Source organism: Myxine glutinosa, chromosome 5 (assembly GCF_964187855.1).
Source record: "Myxine glutinosa chromosome 5, kmMyxGlut1.1, whole genome shotgun sequence".
Classification (NCBI taxonomy): Eukaryota; Metazoa; Chordata; class Myxini; order Myxiniformes; family Myxinidae; genus Myxine; species Myxine glutinosa.
In genome coordinates this window covers 147,520,539-147,540,186 of record NC_136265.1, presented here as the reverse complement: position 1 = coordinate 147,540,186, position 19,648 = coordinate 147,520,539, and the positions used below count along the sequence as shown (strand labels likewise).

General features: G+C 43.4%; 1 protein-coding gene across 3 annotated transcripts in view; it reads left to right on the top strand.

Moving 5' to 3' along the window:
- LOC137426956 (uncharacterized) overlaps positions 1 to 19,648 on the top strand; it is a 145,790-nt gene that overhangs the window by 14,292 nt on the left and 111,850 nt on the right. The window contains exon 2 of one of the 3 annotated variants that reach the window (XM_068116018.2): positions 18,482 to 18,680. The gene's annotated coding sequence lies outside the window, so the exon portion shown is untranslated. Of the gene's footprint in view, positions 1 to 18,410; positions 18,681 to 19,648 lie in introns of those variants that run through there. The other 2 variants (XM_078778825.1, XM_078778822.1) reach the window with 2 other exon arrangements.

Below are 19,648 nucleotides of genomic sequence, written 5' to 3'. Positions count from 1 at the left end.
GCAGAAGAAGAGCAGCAGACATTTTCAGGGAAGTTAGTCATAACCAAGTCCAGAAGAGAAGATGTTCCGTTGACTGAGATCCGGGTCGGGAAATTGACAGATTGTGTCAGTCCCAGTGAGTCGCAGAAGTCCTTTGCTGAGGAGCCATGGCTGGTGAGAGAGGTACCCACACCCAGCCAACTGGCATGATGACAGTTGAAATCACCACATATGAGGAAGAGAGAGTTGGGATGAGTAGATAGAAGTTGGTCCATATCATCAGACAGCGAGATGTAGATGGAGTCATCACTGTTTGGTGGACGGTACAACACACATATGAACAAGAGGTGGGAGCGAAGGGGAAGCCGTAGCCAGAGGTATTCCTGGGGGTGAGGTGGAGAGAGTGCAGTGCAGGGCGAGTGAGGAAGAGAGTTTTTGATAAAGATAGCAACCCCGCCTCCAGGACGAGGCTCAGGTCTATCATACCGGAGGAGGGAGTAACCCGGGAGAGATACTAAGGAATCAGAGACATCATAAAGGAGGAAAGTTTCTGTTAAGCAGATCACGTCTGGTTTGACAGAAGCAACCTGTATGGAGAGATCAGTTAAGTTTGAACGAAGGCCCCGGATGTTTGAGGTCCATACCGTTAATGAAGAGGAAGGGGGAGCATCAGATACAAACAGGGGGGAGGAGGGGTAGGGTAAGATGTGGAAGAGGTGGAAGAGGTAGGGAGAGCTGTTGAAGGTGTGTCAGAGATTTCAGAATAGCTCGGAGAAAGGGAAGGATGGGGCGGACAAAAGGTTTGATGGTGATTGGGTGAGCCACAATGAGGTGTTATTTGAGGAGGGGGAAGAGCGAGGCAGAAGGTTGGGGGAGATGGAGGTGAGAGTTTGAAGGGGGAAGAAGCGGGGAGGACGCTTTGAGGAGGGGGAGTGAGAGGGGGGAAATTGAGAAGCAATGAGGGTGGGGAGATTTGAAGGGGAGGGGTGAGGGGGGAGTTTGGGAGGGAAGGGACAAGGGGAGGGATTTGAAAGGGATGGGATATGGGGGAGATTTGGAGGGGAGGGGTGAGGCAGGAGTCTAGGAGGGGAGGGGTGAGGGGGCGTCTTGGCGGGGAGGGGTGAGGGGGTAGTTTAGGAGGGAGGGGGCAAGGGGGGAGATTTGAAAGGGATGGGTGATGGGGAAGATTTGGAGGGGAGGGGTGATGGGGAAGATTTGGAGGGGAGGGGTTATGGGGAAGATTTGGAGGGGAGGGGTGAGATTGGATTTTTGAAAGTGTACGATTTATGGGAAACGAACATTTATTGCAAAATGTGTTTCTTGTGACCTTCGAGTTAAAAATACGTTTAAGGACGCTGGATGGAGGATGGAGTGCAGGAGAGTTTAGGGAATGTAGAAAAAAGGCACTATAGGAGATGGATATTTTTTTTGGGATGAATTGATTTGGTGAGCAAGTCGAAAGCAGCCTTTTAAAGAAGAAGAAGAAAAAGGTGTTATAAAATATGACGGAATACATAACTTGAGGGGAAAGTGTAAACATTGAAGGTTAATGAGTGAAAACTATCTGGGGAAATGGGGGAGAAACACGTGGTCGAAGAACGAACGAACGAATAAGAATGAATAAACGAATGAGAACAGAGAAGGAAATGTTTTTTTTTGTTTTTTTGTTTTTTTTTGAGTTGAGATTTACACAAGGAAGTAGGCTATGGGTGAAAAGACTGGGAATACAGAGAACGAAAGTTATTGGATCACAAACGACGGACCACTGAGAGAAAAAAAGCCTCAAGGTTGTACAGTGCACACTGTACAAGGCCTCAAGACACGACACGAATTAACACGATTTTCAATACAGGTATGAAAGATTTGCACCGAAAAATCTTCGTCGGGACACAATATACGTACAACACCATAAATAAATACAGTTTTAACGAAAATACAAATGGGAACAATCACTTAACTTCGATTTCAAATCGTTCGCGACGCGGCAAAGGCCTTGCTCGCGACACGGCAAACAGACGATCAATTTATGAAAGATAAACCCGGAGAAACAACCAAAGTTGCACACAATAACTTCACACACCGAAAGATAAATACAGTTTCGACAAAATACAATTGTGAACAGACTTAACTTCGAAAAACGTGGAGACCGTGTGGAGCTTCGAAAATCCCTCCCACCGTCTCCGAGATCTCGCGAGATGGTTTGGTCATGTGTTGAGGAAGGATGAAAGTGACTGGTTGAGAAGAGTGATGGAAATGAATGTAGAAGGAAGTAGAGGACGGGGAAGACCGAGAAAGACTTGGCCAAAGATGGTGGAAGAAGAAATGCGGGCAAGGGGAGATGCAGAAAATAGGGCAAGATGGAGAAGATTGTCATGGGGACCGCAAGGCTAACCCCCGCTCTAGCAGGGAAAATGGCCTTAAAATGCATGTTGTGTTGTTGTTATGGAACTTCTCTTTCTTTGAAGGCATTTCTAAATTGAAACATAAAAAACATGTCCGACACTAACTGTACAAACCATAAATGTGAGCAATTTAGGCACTACAGATGCAGTAAACAGTCAAATAACATGACAACTCACTAAAAATGGATTGCAGATCTTCAAAGTGTACTTGTAACAGTGAATATTTTTTTGAATTTTTTTGTGACACAGAACAACTCAAAACAGTCTTATCTTCCTTTTTATGTGTAAAATGTTGATCTATTTTGTCTTACCTGAGATCTTCGCCTTTGAAGGTGAAAGGCAAAGTACGGAAATTTCGTAATTTTAATTTTTTTGGTAACAAAACTTCTTAAAACACGAATTGTTTTCATAAAAATTGCTGTAAACCGCTCGGAGGACTTTTCACTATTGTAACATGAGTAATCAATTTAAACTGGAATATGTACTGCACATCTATGGCTCCAAATTTGGGAAAAGAAAACAGCATGGCTCATGTTTTTTTGCCCCGGAGGGTGCACCGTCTGTACGACAGCCAAGAGAGATGACAACCTTTGTCAACAACTGATGCAGTCATCGATTGTTATGTTCATCGAAATATATAGGAATATAATTAATCAGGGAAGATGGGAGGGGGATGGGAGGGGGGAGAGGGGAGTGAGGTTTGTTTTATTTCTGACATATTCAAAGGTATATAAATGTATCCCAACCAGTGAGATTGGCCAAATCCAATGTGGAGTGTAATGAGAAATGAATGAGTGTGAATAGTGGGATGAAGCAACTTTGGACCAAACTGTGTGTGTGTGTGTGTGTGTGTGTGTGTGTGTGTGTGTGTGTGTGTGTGTGTGTGTGTGTGTGCTTACACGCAGTGTCCTGAATTCAACTGACATTTGAATCACCTCCGGTAGTGCCTCTCACAGCGCCTGGACAAGATCAGATCACGTGACATCATTGTATGGGTTTCCAAGAAAGCAGTAATTGTATTCCTAAGCCTTGTTAATGTTAAGTAATTCGGTTACCTGGCACTGTTGCATTCAATAAAGATTATAAAATGTGCCATAATTATTGTTATTCGCCATCAGTAAGTGGCCGGAAAGTACGCAATTCCACAATTCCATGGGCGAAATGTCTGAGGCTGTTTGGAGGAGCCACGTTGGTTCACAATGTCACATTCGTGGTATCGAAATAGGTTGTTTTGGTCGATGTTCCAAGAGGCCTAGTGTAGTACTAGTCTGAGGCCTAGTGTAGTACTAGCATTCTTCGGTACACACTGTACTTCGGTGTACATAGCATGCTATTGTCTTTGCTCATACTTTTTATCAGGTTTAGAGATTTCGCATGTTACAATTGCAGTAATAACAACAATCAAAGTAAGAGTACCTGTTCCTGCAATACTTCAATCTTCAATGGCAAGGTAAAGAAGGTTCAGTGAATGAATTGCTATTTTCTTGGCGTTGCCGCTTGACATCTTCACTCATGATGCTGCAATTCCAGGTACAAATCCCATATGCTGAGTTGATCTTTCCATCATCCACTGATGTCCTTGTAATCCTCGTAATGATTCCTCGACCCTCGTGATGTCCTGCATCTGCTATATGTGCAAACTCCACCGGTGGCCTTTGGTCACTGGAAAAGCAAAGAACAATGAAAAGTTGGCCAAATGGGACTTTGAGATGAGAAGATTGTTGGTGTAAGTTTGCTTTGTTCAAAATATTAATTGCTAAACCATCCCCCAGTGCACACACACACACACACACACACACACACACACACACACACACACACACACACACACACACACACACACACACACACACACACAGTCATACATATACACACACTCATACACACACATACATGCACACACTCATACACTCACAAATACAGACACACACTCATACATACACACACTCATACATACACACACTCATGCATATATAGACACACACATATACACACACACTCATACATACACACACTCATGCATAAATATACACACACATATACACACACACACACACACACACACACACACACACACACACACACACACACACACACACACACACACACTCATGCAGACATACACACACGATCCTGAACCTGCATGCGAATAGATACTGTAAATACGCAATTCCTGCAATAATAGAGAACCAGAACGGCACTCGGAAGAGCACAAACCTCCACCAGGCCGGAAAGTGTACGTTTTCTATCCACTGATAGGCCGGATCTGGATTCGGACCTGAACCAAAATCTAATCGGCTTGTTCTTGTCACGTAACCAACTCATCCACCAAGTTTAGTCATAACTCGTCCATAACTTTTTAAAATATGTTATTTATTGTTTTGGTCCCATCACTCAATAGTGAAGAATCACTTCAAAATTATCAGATCCGGATTCGAATCTTCACCAAAATCTTAGAATTTCGTTCTTGTCACACACAGCGAACTTGTCCACCAAGTTTCCTCCGAATCCATAATTTTTCGATAACCTGCTCACAGACAAACAAACAAATGAAAAATCACTCACATAGCAACACTTGACAAAAGAGAACAAAGTAGAATGGCACTCAGTAGAACATCCTGTTGACCTCAACAATAGTTGGTGGTTGAATTCAGTGATCTGACATGCAAATCGTCTTCAAAGTTTAAGTTAATCGGATGAAAATTGACAATTTTAGAAATATGGCCTATGCCGACCTCAACAATAGTTGGTGGTTGAATTCAGTGATCTGACATGCAAATCGTCTTCAAAGTTTAAGTTAATCGGATGAAAATTGACAATTTTAGAAATATGGCCTATGCCGACCTCAACAATAGTTGGTGGTTGAATTCAGTGATCTGACATGCAAATCGTCTTCAAAGTTTAAGTTAATCGGATGAAAATTGACAATTTTAGAAATATGGCCTATGTTGACCTCAACAATAGTTGGTGGTTGAATTCAGTTAACTGATATGAAAATCCAATTCAAATTTCAAATCAATCGGATGAAAATTGAGGATTTTAGAAATTTGAAAAGGTTGGTGACCTTTTGGCCTATGTTGACCTTTAGACCTAAAATTAGGATTCAGTCGGACCACCAACTCTACAATTTGGTGAAGTTTCGTGAAGATCGTTTTAAAATTGTGACCTGTAGGCAAGTATAAGTGAGCGGACAAACACACACACACACACACACACACACACACACACACACACACACACACACACACACACACACACACACACACACACACACACACACACACACACACACACACACACACACACACACACACACACAAACCGGAGTGATGAACATACTTGACCAAAAATTTTTTTTTGCCGAGAAACAAACACAGAGGTGAAAACATAACCCCCGTCCACGTTAAGTAGCGGAGGTAAATACTTCATTAAACGCACAATTTAAAATGTTTTCGTAAACTACACGATAAAGTTTTGGTATCTCGTTGTGTGGATCATATATGATTCATAGTTATATCCATACAGAGCACAGCGTTTCACATGTGCGGGTGATGTGAATATGCCAGCCAACGTGTAGGAACAGCGGCCGTTCTTATTCAAGCCATGACGTCATAATAACTGTAACCAGTATAATCCCAAAGGATCAATACATCATTTGGGACTTTCTCAAAGAACAGGAAATCTTTAAATTAGCCTTTTGTCCTTCACGTCACATTGGTGGAACATCTCTTTTGCTTTCAATGTCCTTTGGTAACGAGTGTTCGTGATATGGACTGTGTCTATATGCTCCGCCCTCTGATGTTTGGTGGTAATTAATTGTCAACAAAAATGAACAGCAACATCCTGGATGTGGACTATAATGTGGCCGGAAACACAAGAGAAGTTCAAAAGGTTCTCGGAACGAGATTATGCTTACAATAGTTCAAGACACACCAACATTATTATGTTATTTTTCAATATTTAGGTATATAGTCTTTCTGGTCAGGTCAGTCATTTGGGACTGCCACTGGCAACAGGTAACCCAGTGCTACCTGCCGCATGGTCGGGTTGTCGGCGACGAAACCAACACCCCTCACTGGCTTTGGTAGTGGGGAGGGTGACTGTGACACCTGCCAGGACCACAAACAACACCTGGCAAATGGCGAATGAGCTCCCGTAGGGAGCCAATGGCCATCCAGTAAGGAGATGGTGTCTCCTATAAAACACCCATCAGGTTTGGACCGGTTCAAGTCATACCAAAGACTTAAAAAATGGTACGTGCTGCTTCGTTGCTTGAAAAGGTAGAGCACGGACAATCCCCATCGGCTGACATCCATGGGAAGGAGGAAAGTCCTCTTGAGGAAATGCCCCGCTGAAAAGCGGAACCATTGTTAATGACGTCACTGGTACCCAGAGTATCCCCAAGCTCAGAGGCTGTTTGAAGTGTTTGTCTCGTCAGCGTGTTCGTGTGTGTGTGTGTGTGTGTGTGTGTGTGTGTCGGCTCTATTGCAAGCCTTAGCCCAAGTATCTATCTATAATTCCAGTAATCTCTGTGTGTGTGTGTGTGTGTGTGTGTGTCTGTGTGTGTGTATGCGACCGCTGTTTCTCGACAACTACCGGTCCGATATACTTGAAACTTGCCAGGTATATTGCTGGGGACCCGAGGATGTGCCTTTTCAAGGTTTCATATTAATCGGACAAGTAGTTACCGAGCTATGTCCAAAAAACGATTCAACCAATCAGAGAGCAGCGAGTTATCACGTGTGCCGAACGTGGCGAACAGACTCTGCCTCGGACGGCACATTTGAGAGCGTATTCATTTATTTCACGTTGGCAAACTATGTTGCCGCTATGTTGGCGTTAAACTATGTTTTAAAACTAATTAAAACTAATTTGCGATTCTTTCGCTTTCCTGCGCGTTTGTGCACGCTATGGCGATTTCTTTACCAAACTCCGCAAGCCGTTCGCTTTGGACCAAACCATTTCATGTAAATAGAGGGGGGGGGGGGGGGGGATTGTCACCGTACTCGCAAGCCGTTCGCTTTGGACCAAACCATTTCATGTAAATAGAGGGGGGGGATATAATTTTAGATATAGATATAGTACGGGCATGCCCTAGTAAAAAAAAATTGTGAAAAAGAATATGTGTACCAAATGTTATATACCAACAAATACCACCTGTCGCTTCTCTGATGGGAGTACTAAGACAGCGGAGAGGGAGAGAGGGAGGAGGGAGAGAGGAGGGGAAAAAGGGAAAGGAGAGAGAGGGGGAAGAAAGAGAGGAGAGGGTAGAAAGATAGGGGGGAGAAAAATAGGGGGAGGGAGAGAGAGGATCGCAGAAGGAGAGTAAGGCAGATGAGCGAGGGAGGGGTTAATGGCAGGGAGAGTGAGGAGGGGGAGGAGGAGGAGAAGAGAGGAGAGGGGCGAGCAGATCAGATCAGAGTAGATCACAATATAATGATAGCAGATCGCACAGGCAGGTTAAATAATACGATCTCGTGTTAAAAAAAAAATCACCAACATTTTCAGCGGGCGGACCGGATGACACTAGGGCACAGCACAACACCGCGGGCCCACACAAAGGTGAATTGGATGTATTTTTGGTTGTGTTCAGCAAAGTGCTAGTGCATGTCGCCTATGAGTACTTTTCCCTGTGACTGTGAGTTAAGCCTAAGTCACACATAGGCGGATTTGTCGGCGACTACTGGCGACTGGAAAAATCGCCACCACCCGCCGACAATCGTAATGAAACCGTAATGGACGGTCTTCTGTAGTCGTGGTTATCCTCCCCAGGTCGGCTGCAGTCGGCAAGAGCCGCAAAGGGGCCAAATATTTTTTTAAATGTTTAAAAACGGCGCGCTCAGTCGTCCTCAAAAAAGATCCGCCATGCTGTCGTGATGGAACCGCCATGCTGTCGTCGGTATCCGTAATAAGACCGTAAAGCGGCCGCAACCCAGTTGCTCATAGTCTTCCGCAATCGCCCCACCAGCTAGCACGGCAGAGATGCGAATGCCATACGGCCTTCCTGCGGCATCTTCCCGACTACGGGCCGACACTGTTGCGGCTGCATATCGACTACAGAAGAACTGCCACGTCTCCCCTGCGGCTATGGGAGACTGACGACGACAGCAGTAGGACTAGTGGCGGCCGAGTTACGGCCATTGGCGACAGAGATACGACTGCCTGGTGACTGCATTACGACATACCACGATTCCATGGCAAGACAGGATGGTGTGAGGGTCTCCGTGGAGTGAGGTCCTGTGGTGCCGACAAGGATATGGCTTTATTGTTTGGACTTGGGACTTTTGGGAACTTTATTTTTGGGACTTTGGTCCTTTGGAAACTTTATTTATGGGACTTGGGACCAGTGGAAATAATTTGTTGGACTTTATTTCCATTCTCTCTCCCTGCAGAAAAGTTTGATTATTACATTACAATGATACATCTTTATTAACTTTCTTATTGTACATCAAACATCTTTATGCTTCATGTCATACATCATTGAAATGAATAAAGTGAAATGTAAAATAGAGAGATAAAGATTTAAAAAGTTGTGTGAATCGTCTCCAATCGCCGGCGGTCTTATTGCAGTCTTGCGGACGTCGGAGTAAACCGCCACCCGGCCCCAATGCAGTCACCGCGATCCGCCATCGGTCGTAATCTAGCCGCCAGACTGTCGCCACGCTGCCGCCGTGCATCTGCAATGCAGTCGTCGTCGATCTTCAACAGTCGCCATCCCACTCGGGGCGTCGTCGCAATGCAGGCGCAATGTGGCCGCCTGCAGTCGCCATACTGCCGCCTGACCATATTTGACCGCCTGAAATTGCCAGTAGTCGCCGAAAAATCTTGATCGCCGGCAGTCGCCAGTAGTCGCCAAAATATCCGCCTATGTGTGACTTAGGCTTTAACGCTACACGTAGAGCATGGTGGCGCAGGTGACTGAACTATGTACGTTGTACCTCGTTCTTCACTTCACCTTACCATGTTGCTCACTCAGCACGGTCGCATCATAAAAAGACGTGTGTGAACACCGTGGGGCCACACTGCAGGTCTCAAAATACCACCCCTCGCTTTGCTGACAGGAATACCAAGGGAGGATGGAGCGAGCTAAAAAACAAACAAACAAACAAAAAAGTGTCTGCCGACATCTCCAGACGGTGTTTAGTATAACTGGGCCTATCTTCAGTGCCCATTTCAGCCACACAATTACTTAAAGAGCATACAGTAGGTGATACAACCTCACATTCCTTATTTGTGGCTAACAATCCATCGCTTGGCGAATACACTTAGTGTGAAATATCGGTAATTTCTTTCAAATTTCAGATTTACCTTCAGATTGAGACACTTATTTAGTGCATGAGATTGGATCCTCAAATCCAGAATCATATTTTGATGATAACCTTTAATTCGTCTGTGAGAGTACATTGTGTTTCCAAGGCAAGGCATTTTGAGTAGGCCGAATAAAAATGGTGGCTAAGACCCCTGTGAGTTGAAGTTGGGCTGACCAAGGACAAGCCTTTCATGAAGGCAAGCCGTTAATTATCTTCAAAAGGGGTGATTAAATTTACCCAAACACCCAGCTTTCATTCGTGCACTCATCTGTCCATAAAACCTTGTTCCAGAACTCCACTGGCTCACCTATTTGCTTCTTGGCAAATTCTAATCTGGCCTTTCTATTTCTGGTGCTGATGAGAGGTTTGCATCTTGCGGTGTAGCCTTTGTAATTCTGCTGTCAAAGTCTTTTGTGAATGGTAGATGGTGATACTTTCACCCCTGTACTCTGGAGGTTGTTGGCGATGTCACAGTCGTTTTAGGGTTTTTCTTCACAGCTCTGATGATTTTTTTTGTCATCAACTGCAGTTGTTTTCCTTGGCCAACCTTGCCATTGTCTATTGCAAAGTACACCTGTGGTTTTTAAAAAAAAAGATATTCCAAATTGTTGTATTTGCTATGCCCAATTTTTGTGCAATGTTTCGAATTGAATTCTTCTGTTCTTTGAGCTTCCAAATTGGTTGCTTTTCTTTCATAGACAGTTCTCTGGTCTTCATGTTGGTTTATGCCTTCTGACTCCAAAGGCAGACTCTCAAGGCAAAAGCAAAGGCTAAAACCAAGACGACATTCATAGCTCTTTTATGTGTGAACATTCAATGCAACAAGAAACGCATGACCAACAAGAAATAATACCTGCCAGTCATTTGTTCCAATACTTATGCTTACCTAAAATGGGGTTGCTATTGTTGTACAGTGGTAAAATATATATCCATAGAAATACCAAGAAATACAAGCAGACCCGCTGTCCTCTTGCCTCATATTCATATTTTTATCCCAAATCCAAATTAATTGAATACATAACAATAATTATAAATTTGACTTCACTGTTCCAATACTTATGGAGAGCACTGTATATACATATAACGCCAGTGTCATGTTGCATCTAGGGTTATTGTTGTTCCTTTCGTTTAATTTATTATTCCTGACTGCAAACCTCCTAACTGCATGGTGATCTGCAGGGCAGCGATAATGTGTTTGTGTGGCAGACGGCAATGGGCATTGAGGAAGTTAGGAGTGGAGGAATGGTTGATCAGAGTAGTGATGGCAATGTACAAAAGAGCGCGCACAGCTGTAAGGACGAAGGACGGGAACAGTGGTGAGTTTGAGGTGAAGGTGGGAGTGCATCAGGGGTCGGTACTAAGTCCACTACTATTTGTAGCTGTGATGGAGGTGCTGGCTCAGAACGTAAAGGAGGGTTTACCGTGGGAGTTGTTGTATGCAGATGATCTGGTGTTGATTGCGGAAAGTATGGATGGACTGAAGGAAAAGATGAACAAGTGGAAGGAATGCATGGAGACAAAAGGTCTGAAGGTGAATATCGGAAAGACGAAGGTGATGGCAAGTGGTAAAGCATGTGGTGAGGTGGAAAGAACTGGGAAGTGGCCGTGTGCTGTGTGCAGGAAGGGTGTCGGAGTGAACTCCATTCAATGTACAATGTGCGCTGAGTGGGTTCATCAAAAATGTAGTGGTCTGAGAGGGTCATTTACCAGTGTGGCAGCTACATTCAAATGTAAGGTGTGCACAGAGGGAACTGCAGATGGAGGAAATGTTGAGTTGGATCTTGGAGACGGCGTGAAGCTGGAAGGTGTGAAAACATTTTGCTACCTCGGAGACGTGCTGAATGGAGAAGGTGGATCAGACTCGGCAACGGTTGCTCGAGTGAGATGTGCATGGAAGAAGTTTCGGGAACTGAGTGGCGTGCTGATGAGGAGGAGAGTGTCGCTGAAGCTGAAGGGAAAGGTGTATGCTGCATGTGTGAGAAGTGTTATGATTTATGGGAGCGAGACATGGGTAATGAACGTAGAGCAGCAACGAAGGCTGGAAAGGGTGGAAATGCGAATGGTTCGATGGATGTGCGGAGTATCGTTGAGAGAGAGGAAGACAAATGATGAATTGCGAAAGATGATGGTAATATTGCCTGTGATTGATGCTGTGAAGAGGAACAGGCTGAGATGGTTTGGTCATGTGTTGAGGAAGGATGAAAGTGACTGGTTGAGAAGAGTGATGGAAATTGATGTAGAAGGAAGTAGAGGACGGGGAAGACCGAGAAAGACTTGGCTAAAGATGGTGGAAGAAGAAATGCGGGCAAGGGGGTTAACAAGGAGAGATGCAGAAAATAGGGCAAAATGGAGAAGATTGTCATGGGGACCGCAAAGCTAACCCCCGCTCTAGCAGGGAAAATGGCCTTAAAATGCATGTTGTTGTTTGTTGTTGTGGCAGACGATGCTTGTTGCTAACCAGTGGCACATCCAGACCTTGGCATCAAGTGGGGCAAAATCCCACCAAATTGCATATGTCAGCAGGGAAGCAAACATATATTGATCGCATGTCCATTCGGCCAGATGTTACCATTAATTGTTATGGAATGAGAACATTAATCCTGCTGTTTGTCCCAATTTTCTGTCTGAACAATGTAAAGATTATTATATGGCATTATTTATATGGCAAATACAAATTCAACTTAGAACTGACCTTGACATTAAATATTTGCACTTTTTGCATATTCTTGCAAAGCAGTCAATCACCGATGAATAATTTACTCCTGATGCGAGATCATTCTTGAGCAATGCCAGCCCAGAAAACCGTTCTCCAGTCATTTGTGGAGCGAAGATGATTCTTGATCAGTTTTACCATGCTGAATGATTGATCAGCTGCCACGCAATGTAAAATGTGACTTCAAGTCCTCAGCTCAACTTGTTTATGGAAACGGTTCAATGGTTATGTGATGTTTTTCCTGGGATGTTGGCTTTGAGTTGCATCCATATGTTAAATTTCAGCTTTTAGCCCACCTAGAAGGTACTTTATGTTATTTATATCAGTGAGTGGTCTGTGGTTAGAAAGAGCTTTATATGCTGTATTAGATATGCACTGCACAACCTTCCACGTCAGCTGCTTAAAGCGAAATAAAAAGCTTGGCATGCACAGCTGAATATATTGATTGTTATAATGGCAATATTCTGCGAAACATTCCATCTCTTTGTCCATTGTCTTAGGTCATGTGACCCACCGTGAGAAGATTGAGGCTGCACCGGCCGACTTTTATTCACAGATATTTTTGTTTTTGGAAATTTTCCAACTGTTTTTTGATTTCTCCTGGGATATTGGCTTCGAGTTGCATGAGTATGCAAAATTTCAGCTTTTTACCCCACCTAGAAGGTACTAAACATTTATATCAGTGAGTGAATGAGTCAGTGAGTGAGTGAGTCAGTACGTGGTTAGAAAGAGCGTTATATATTAGATTCGTACACTACCGGTCAAAAGTTTTAGAACACCTCAATTTTTCCAGTTTTTATTGAAATTTAAGCAATTCAAATCCAGTGAATAACCTGAAATGGTACAAAGGTAAGCAGTAAACTGCTCGAGGTTAAAAAAAACTTTAGTTTAGCAAAAACGGGAAAATAATGTAAATTGCTAAGTTATATTGTAAAAAAAGTCCTTCAGGGAACAAGTAATGGGTTAACAACTTACAGCTGTTCTGCAGCAATGTAAGTAAATTAAGCCTTGAAATTTGATGCAAACAATTCTTACAGGTGTCCCAACCTCTGCTGATTACTTGATTACAAACCCCCTGTCTGTATAAAAGCAGCATTGGAACAGACTTATTACACCTCTGAAGCATTATTTGGACAATATTGCACTGCAGGAAGTCGTATATTGCTATCATAATGATGAGAAAAAGGCAATTAACAAAGGAAGACAGACAGACCATTATAACCCTTAAAAGTGTAGGTCTTTCCTTCAGAGAAATTGCAAAGAAAGCCAAGGTGTCAGTGAGTACAGTTTCCTACACCATCAAAAGGCACTTGGAAACTGGAGGAAACTCTGACAGGAAGAGGTCTGGCAGACCCAAAGCCACAACAGAATCAGAAGACAAGTTCTGAGAGTCAACGGCTTGCGTGATAGGCGGCTTACAGGACAACAGCTTCAAGCACAGCTTAACACTGGTCGAAGTAAGCAAGTCTCAGTTTAAACTGTGAAGAGAAGACTTCAAGCTGCAGGTTTGACAGGTCGAGTGGCAGTAAGAAAGCCATTGCTAAGATGGCAAAATAAGAAAAAGAGGCTTGCCTGGGCCATGAAGCACCGCCAGTGGACTACTGATGACTGGAAGAAGGTCTTATGGACCGATTAATCAAAATTTGAAATCTTTGGTTCATCACGCAGGGTTTTCGTATGCCATCGAGTAGTCGAAAGGATGGTTCCTCAGTGTGTGACACCAACTGTCAAACATGGAGGAGGAAGCGTGATGGTCTGGGGCTCTTTTGCTGGATCCAGAGTCGGCACCTTGCACAGAGTGACTGGCACCCTGAACCAAAAGGGATACCACAGCATTTTGAAGCACCATGCAATACCCTCTGGTATACGCCTAGTTGGTCAGGGGTTTATCCTACAGCAAGATAATGACCCTATACACACCTCCAGGCTATGTCAAAACTACCTTCGAGGAAAAGAACAAGATGGAAGGCTTCAAATCATGGAATGGCCAGCACAGTCTCCAGACTTAAACCCCATCGAGCTGGTTTGGGATGAACTGGACAGAAGGGTGAAAGCATAGCAACCTACAAGTCCAACACATTTGTGGGAACTTCTGCAACAGTGTTGGGAAAAACTTCCCGAACAATATTTGATTTCCATTGGGGGGAAAGAATGCCACGAGTGTGTTCGGCGGTTACATCTGCAAAAGGTGGCTACTTTGCTGAGTCAAAATTTTAAATTAAATGTTGTTAAACAAAATGATTCTATGATTTCATTTTTATCTCCAATTGTTTATTTGTTCTATGCTTAACTTCAGAGTACATTGAGACATTAAACTGCGTAAATTTCAATGAAAACTGGAAAAATTGAGGTGTTCTAAAACTTTTGACCAGTAGTGTATATATACACATATACACCTCGTAACGTTTTCTTTTGGGATCCCTTGAACTATTGCAATTTTGAAAAGCTTTCATTCATGATGTAAATGGATACTCTTCTGCTTGATTATTTCAGTGACTGCACAGCTGTAACTCAACAAGCTAAACAGAATCTAGAAAACACACTTCACACTCTGGTACCAATGAGTGTTGGTGAGTGCGAGTTTGAAAGGAGACGCCAAGTGGCAGCGCTCGTCTTTGTTCTAAAATAAGTGACAGACTGCTTAGAAATACTTCGCGTCCTCTACAAACATCACGCGTCTACACACAGCGCATCTGCAGAGCTGAAATGACATCAATTTAGTTTATTTATTTATTTATTTCTAAGAACAGAAAGATGTTTCAAAAATTGCCATTTGTAGGTAAAATCAAATTCAGATTGGAACTCTTTGTGACATTATATTGGTGTGCAATATTTAGAAATGAATTGGCCTTGCAAATGGAGGACAAGAAAGAACAAATGCAGTTTGTGTATTCAGAGGCAATTATTTATTGCCCATACAGGTAAAGTGGCATTTTGACCGCTCCCTCTTTCCCCAATTTGCTCTATCCCACACCCTTTCCCGATCCACCTCTTTTGTACTTCTACTTCTATACCTTCTTTCTCTTGTCTCTGCACTCTCTCCAACCCCTTATAGAGACCTCACAATGAAGGGTGTACACAACCTGTCGAGGCATGCACCACACTGTGATGCTTGCGGACATTAATCCCTCTCAATCAGCCCTATAAACATTAAGTTCTGAACAGCAAGACATGAGCTAGAGAACCCGTCCCTTGGCAGATTCATTAATCCACGGTAACAAAAATGCATCTGTTCATTGCGATGAATGGACAAGGTTGAACTATTATGTGAAATTTGTTGTTGTTGGATTCGATTGTGCAGTGGACATTGGGTATACGGGTACAACAACAGTGGCTCCAAGGTTTGCCAAACGCGCTCGGCCACAATGGCACAGGGTGGGAGGAAGATGGGGGAGGAAGGTGGCCAATTCTCCACATCAGTGGAGAGTTGGATTCGATGAAATTGCACTGGTGGTGGTGCCTTGTGGATCCAGATGCAGAAGACCAATGTTAACAAGCGGCAGTACCTCAACACTTTACAACTGGAAGAACTTGGCCCTTGTGTAGGGCTAGAAGCCTTTGTAGGGTATTGGGGGCTGCCACGGTGTAGCATAACATAACACATACATGTTTCTGGCTTAACCAGGACCATCAGAAAAGTTTCTAATCTAAAGCCATCAGAAAAGCTATTCCATCATGAAACAAAACCCCTCCACAACTAGTAGTTCACCTTTCAATTTTGTAATTGGTAAATAGGTCACATTTCATGTACATTATCCCCTCCACATTTGGTGTTGGCAAGTTTGCTGCTCCCATTTGAGCACTTGCGTCACAATGCGATGAAAAACAATCCCTCCAGGCTCAAATCCCATTATGTAATATTTAATTTTTTGTCCGCCACCTACTGATGACGACCCGTGCCCCTCGTATACAGGCCGTGAGCTTTGGACGCAGTAAAATGATTCAACGTTCTTTTGTTTTGCAACTTTGACACTTTGAAACACTAGTTTACGATGAAAGTAATTCTCCACGAAGCCAAATTAATTACTTTCATTTACTGTGGCAACAACGTGTGCATTGGAGATTTCCAGAAGAACCCTGGAATTTGACAGAATACAATGTTGAGGAAGTACTGGGTGGACAATCTTGTATCTCGTTACGTGGAATAAAGTTAGGGTTAGGACAGTTGTTTGAAATGATTAAAGAAACCTATAAAGTGATGTAAAAACTGAAACACATCATTGAAGTAAGGTGTGTCATCACATTATCCAACTAGAAGGACACTCGGTATAGAGAGCATACCACCACCGACCGGGCTGCACAGGTTACATTTGGTATATCCCACTGTTAGGCCAAATCTGGATCTGGACCTGAACCAAAATGCAATCGGCTGGTTCTTGTCGCCTAACCAACTCGTCCACACTAAGCTTTGTCATAACCCTTCCATAACCTTGTGAAATATCTTGTGAAATATCTCAATGGTAAAGAATCACTTAAAAAGCTCCAGTATCCGGACCCGGATATTCACCAAAATATAGTCATTTCGTCCTTGTCACAAATACCCATGAACCTGTCCACCAAATTCCATCCGAATCCGTCCACAACATTTTGAGATATCCTGCTAACAGACAGACAGACAGACAGACAGACAGGGGTGAAAACACAACATCCGTCCACCCTCAGTGGGGGAGATGATGAACATGTACTATCATACTTCCTCTGGTCGTAGTCAATGTGTGGCCCTGAATGGGTTTCTCTCATCTCCCCTTCCTGTTCTGGCTGGAGTTCCCCAAGGTCGTGTTCTGGGCCCTGTGCTTTTTCTGGTCTTCATCAATGATCTCTCTGACTCTTGAAAATCCTCTCTATCTTTTTGCTGATGACTCCACTCACTCTCTTGCGCTCCATCTCTCATCCCTCAAATAAGCAGTCTGCAGCCTCCTCACTCTCTGCGGACCTGGACAAAATCACAAACTGGTCAAACAAGTGGAACATGTCTTTCAATCCTGACAAATCTCACACTCTCACTTTGTCTCTCCAGAAAGACCGTCTGGAAAACCCACCCATCTACTTTCTGAACAATCCTCTTGAAGAAGTTCTGTCACTCAAGGTCTTGGGTCTCACTATCTGCCATGATCTTTCCTGGGAAAACCACATTTCCAAGCTGGCCTCCAAAGCCAGTCGCCGACTGGGCAATGGGCATCCTCCGTCGTGCAAAGTCCATCGATGGCACAACTGAGCTAATCACCACTTACAAAGCTTTCATCCGCAGCTTGATGGAATATTATTTTATAACAACTTCTAAAAGGTGCCAATAATATTGTCCGGCCCATTTTAGGATTTCTGTGTGAAATAAGCTAAGATTTAGTAATTTATTCAGCTTTTTTGTTTTGTTCTACTGCAAACCAAAGGAATACATATGTGGATACCAAAATATTTTGCATTTCATCAATTTTCTGGAAGAAATGGTGCATTATTTGAAAAAAGTGCAAGGGTGCCAATATTTTTAGCCACGACTGTATGATTGTGATATAAGCCACATGATGTACCATCATATGATTGTGATATAAGCCACATGATGTACCATCATATGATTGTGATATAAGCCACATGATGCACCATCATATCATGATTGTGATATAAGCCACATGATGTACCATCATATGATTGTGATATAAGCCACATGTACCATCATATGATTGTGATATAAGCCACATGATGTACCATCATATCATGATTGTGATATAAGCCACATGATGTACCATCATATCATGATTGTGATATAAGCCACATGTACCTACCATTATATGATTGCCATGTAAGCCGGATCATGTAGAATGACATGGGAAAGGTAAAGCGAATCTCATTGATTTTGTTCTCCCAATGTAATGTCAGATCTCTCGTTTCATGTTTACATTTTGTCATTTTCTGGCACCTTGACTTGAAATTGTGCCCCTGACAATGATTAATCGATGTCTTCCCTTGAGTAGCAATCCTGCTGTAGGGGGTGTACTTGTACTCTAGGGCACTAGGGCAGGTTCAGTGTTGCCAGAGCACTCATTGCACGGATTACACTGGGTGGTTTGCCATTTCCTTTGCAGGGGTATATTCAGCGCAGAAATTTGGAATTTGGCCAGAGGGCCAGCACAGAATGGCCTACCCTTTACGAAAGACACCCTGGAATCTTTGACATCATCAGAAGGAGGACATACTCGTGGAGGCCACGCTCCTGTGCGCCAAACGCCAGGGTGACATTTTATAGTGAGCTCCTTCATCAAACCCAGCCTAAACGATTCAAAGGTGAGTTAGCTACCTTCAAGCTACCCTGTCAGCTCATAGAGTGGCACTATAATCAAATAAAACGTTCTATATAATTTATCTCCTGCTGCTTTTGAATCCAAGTGAATACAACACAGAGATGTTCAAAGTGTAAAGGAAACTTTACGAGCACTTTGACCACAAGTGTTCATCTGGTTGTAGCACTTATTGATGGAAGTTATTTGAATATGAGCATCCGATTGCAATTTGTTTTTGCTCAGAGTCGATGTCAATGTGTGTTCGGCCAAAGTTTGATTTCCTGCCTCCTGATCTGGAATTGGTGTAAATGGGTTAATTGCTGAATCAATAATCAGGAAGAAAAAAAGGGAGAAAACTTTGAACCTGATGTTTTAAAAACTCTATATAGATCGAAATAGTAATGGATATTGTTTGATCAAAGTGGAGCGTGGTTGTTGTTGTTGTTGTTGTTGTTGCTGCTGCTGTTGTTGTTGTTGTTGTATAGCCCTGGACAGTTCTGTTGAACAAGCCCAAAGCATGGAGACAACTGATTGATCTCCCATGAGCGACCCAGAGACCGCCCACATCCAGGATGGTGTAGAGAGACAGAGAGGGAGAGAAAGGGAGAGAGAGAGAGAGACAGAGAGAGACAGAAAGATAGAAAAAGGGAGAGAGAGGGAGAGACAGAGAGAGAGAAAAAGGGAGAGAGACAGAGAGAGAGAAAGGGAGAGAAAGGGAGAGACAGAGAGAGACAGAAAGAGACAGAGAGGGAGAGAAAGGGAGAGAGAGACTTTTGACTTTTGAATCCTTTTATTATAAAAGTATATTGTGGCGGACACGAAAGCTCACTGGCGCGAGGGCATCATTCTGCGCACCAAGTGGGCGGTGGCCACGCCCGAGGGGTAGGCGTGGCCGCGGGATATACACCGGGCGCGCAGCCCGGAACGCTCCAGTTCTACAGTGACCTCTTGTCAATAAAGACACTTTTGTTT